Source organism: Varanus komodoensis, unplaced genomic scaffold, assembly GCF_004798865.1.
Source record: "Varanus komodoensis strain SLA01 unplaced genomic scaffold, ASM479886v1 scaffold2, whole genome shotgun sequence".
NCBI classification, from domain to species: domain Eukaryota; kingdom Metazoa; phylum Chordata; class Lepidosauria; order Squamata; family Varanidae; genus Varanus; species Varanus komodoensis.
In genome coordinates this window covers 52799200-52802717 of record NW_025335568.1, presented here as the reverse complement: position 1 = coordinate 52802717, position 3518 = coordinate 52799200, and the positions used below count along the sequence as shown (strand labels likewise).

The 3518-nt window shown below is 50.4% G+C and overlaps 1 non-coding gene across 1 annotated transcript; it reads right to left on the bottom strand.

The window, feature by feature from the left end:
• Nucleotides 1–2666: 2666 nt before the first annotated feature.
• TRNAI-UAU lies at nucleotides 2667–2760 on the bottom strand. Its single transcript has 2 exons — nucleotides 2723–2760; nucleotides 2667–2702 (listed from the first exon to the last, which is right to left on the bottom strand). It is a non-coding gene; the product is annotated as a tRNA-Ile (tRNA).
• Between the last annotated feature and the right edge of the window lie 758 nt (nucleotides 2761–3518).

Below are 3518 nucleotides of genomic sequence, written 5' to 3'. Positions count from 1 at the left end.
GAGAGGTCCAGGAGAACCAACAGGGATGCACTCCCCTGTCCCTCTCCCTGCACAGGTCATCATACAGGGTGACCAAGGCAGATTCAGTACCATAACCGGGTCTGAAGCCAGACTGAAATGGGTCCAGATAATCAGTTTCATCCAAGAGTGCCTGGAGTTGTCCTGCCACTACCTGCTCTAACACCTTGCCCAAAAATGGAATATTGGCCACTGGTCTAAAGTTGGCGGCCACCTCTTGGTCCAGGGATGCCTTCTTCAGGACAGGCCGGATCATTGCCTCCTTGATCCAGCCCTCCCTCAGTGAGCCATTAATAACCTCCTGTAACTGGCCTCCTTAAGTACCCAGGAAGGGCAAGGGTCAAGAAGACAGGTGGTAGGATGTACCATCCCAAGCACCTTGTCCACATCATCAGGCCACAATAACTGAAATTCATCCATTAAAGATGGACCAGATGGAGCTCTGCATACTTCCTGCCACAGCATAGGCTTGATAATGAGCACGTAAGTGTGTTCGGTCAGATTCATCCCGAGATTTCCTCCACCTGCACTCTAATCATCTCCCAGCCTGCTTCATCACCTATAACTCAAACATATAACATGGTGCCGAGTGGGCTCTGCTAGGTGGGAGAGGATGCTTAGGAGCGATCATGTCAATTGCCCTGGTCATTTCCCTATTCCACAAATCGACCAGGACATCAACAGGAGCACCAGCTTTATCAGCCAGAAAATCCCCCAGAGCCCTCAGGAATTCATCTGCATCCATCTTGCTCCGAGGGCGGACCACCTTAATAGGGCCCGCACCCTTCCAGAGGGAGGAATCAGCCCCAAGCACAAACCTCACGAGGAAGTGGTCTGACCATGACAAAGGAGTTAAGATCAAGTTTCCCACTTACAGGCCACCATCTTCCTGCCCCATCGAGAAAACCAGGTCAACTGTGTGACCTCTTTCAGGTTGGGCCAGTGATACGTTGAGACAGCCCCATGGCTTCCATGGAAGCCATGAAGTTCTGAGCTGCTCCAGATAGAAGCACCTCAGCATGGAAGTTGAAGTCCCCCAGGACTAACATCCTGGGGTCCCCAACATCAGATCTGAGATGATCTCCGTCAGCTCAGGCAGGGAGTCTGCTGGGCAGGAGGATGTATGGTACACCAGCAGAATCCCTAATCTGTCTCGATGGCCCAACATCAGGTACAAACACTCAAGACCTGGCCTTGAAGGGACAGGAAGCTCTGTGAGGGGAATGTCGGCTCGGTGAATTAATGCGACCCCACTCCCCTCCCCTCTGGGCATGATCGGTGTTGTACCAAGTATCTGGGCGGGCATAATTGCCTGAGGGAGACATCTCCTCCTCCCGCCCAGATCTCAGTAATGCATGCTAGGTCAGCCCTCTCATCCAAGATCAAGTCATGAATAGGGAATGTCTTATTATGGACCGACCTGGTATTCAACAGCACCACTATCAGGCCCAGGGGGCGGATGACATTGCTGCCAGGATCCTTCTGGTTGGGAGAGTAACCAGAAGAGGGGACCGGTATCAAACATTGGTCCCTCCCTCTCCTATGCCGGCCAGTTAGACCCCCAATGCCATACCTCCCCCTGCCCATCACCACCCCAATGGTGGTGCCCTCATATTCCCCAGGTAAAACCATCCCAAGTTAAAACCAAATAAACCACCGTCGCTCAAAAGAAGAAGAGGGGAGGGGAGGGGAGGGGAGAAAAAAGCAGAGTCTCTGGCCCAGTCCCTTGTGGCCCCAAACGGCAGCACACTACCCTTTGGTTGTTGCCCTTCGGCCGCCAGCGCAATGTCCGGCCTGAGTCTCCCAGGGGTCCCTGGGTGCACCCAGCAGGAAAAGAGCTCTGTCCGCCCCACCCGCCCCCAGCACTGCACAGCTCTCACCTGTCCCTACTGAGGCAAAGGGGGTGAGGGAGAGAGTGCGGAGTCTCTTCCACAGTGCAGATGACAACAGTGGCATCTGTCCCTGCACTGTGCCTGACAGTGCAGGTCAGCACGGCGAGGTGCAGGGGGCCAGTCTTTTAACAGCAGTGGCTGATCATTCCAGGGTCAGTGCAGCACTATATCAACTCCAGGTTTCAGCCTGAACTTTAAAAGCACTATCCATGGCCCTGAACCTATTTTGGGGACAAGGTTCCACACCCTAGACAACTCCTTAAATGTTCAGACTAAAACCTGGAGTGGATACACTGCCCCACTAGCCTAGGAACTGCTACACTGGTTTCTGGCTGTTTGTTTTCTACTGTGTCCTACAAGCAGCCAGAATGGTCCACCTGCCTGGAAGCCTTTCTTCTAAGAAGAAACAGAGTATACATGTGGTAAATAAGCTTGATGTTACTAATGTAAAGTCAGAGTGACAGGAAACACAGCAGTCCCCTTTCTATTCTTACCTTATTTCAGAAACTCCAGACTTCTTGACATGAGGCTTTTCATTCACTGGGGCTTTGGTTTCGAGATGCTTGCTTGCTTGCTTGCTTTCCTCACGCACTTATATACACCTATACCTGCCAAAATGGCCTCTTTAGGTGGCTCACACAATAAAACATAGAAATAGAGCGAGTCAGAAGGGGACTCCCAGACCATCTAGTCTGACCCCTGGCTCCAGCCGGCTCCGCTCCCGACATGCCCATCATGTGCATGTCCAAAGACATGTGCTCCAGGTGAGGCTCGAACTCACAACCTCGGCATCACTCTGCTGCGTACTGCTGTATAAGTACCACGTGCTAACCGATTGTGCCACTGGAGCAACACCTTAAACCAACACCTTAAACCATTTAAAACAGTTACAAGAATAAAAGTTATAAAATATGCAAATAATTCGTAAGATCCATTACATGTGGGTTATTTCTCTCCCCACCTTTCCCCCCTGCCTTTCTATATGTTCCATTAGATAACCATAAGACAGTGCTGCAGTTTAGGAACTGCATCAATATAAGATCTTCACATCACACCATTTCTAAATAATACTAGACTTTCCTCAATCTTAAAAAAATGCACAAAAATGATTAAAAACCATAGGAGAGGCCCTGAAGGAAGACAACACCCTGTGAGGCTCCAGAAAACTACAAGGAGTAAGAAGTGGACAATAAATGCCTTGTGCTGAAAAGTTCAGAGTCAAGGAGAACAGAGCCACGGTGGATCACACAAAAACCCCACCTAGTCCAGGATTCCGTTCACATGGTCGCTGAAGCGGTGGCTGCAGAAATCCCACAGGCAGGACGGGAGTGCTGCTACACTCTCCACTCATGTTCCCCAGCAGCAGATGCATCCAAGCATGCTCCCTCTGATAGTGCACAGCATACATCTGCAATCCACTGTTAAATAGGAAATCACATGTGCACAATAACTGCCTCAAGTAGAAAAGCTTTCAGGTGATGGAGGGCCCATAACCCAATGGAAGGGCACCTCTTTACATACACAGGGCCCTGGGTGCAGTCCCCAACAGCTCTCATTAAAAAGCTCAGGTAGCAAACAGTGGCAAAAATATTATTACATGCTTTAATG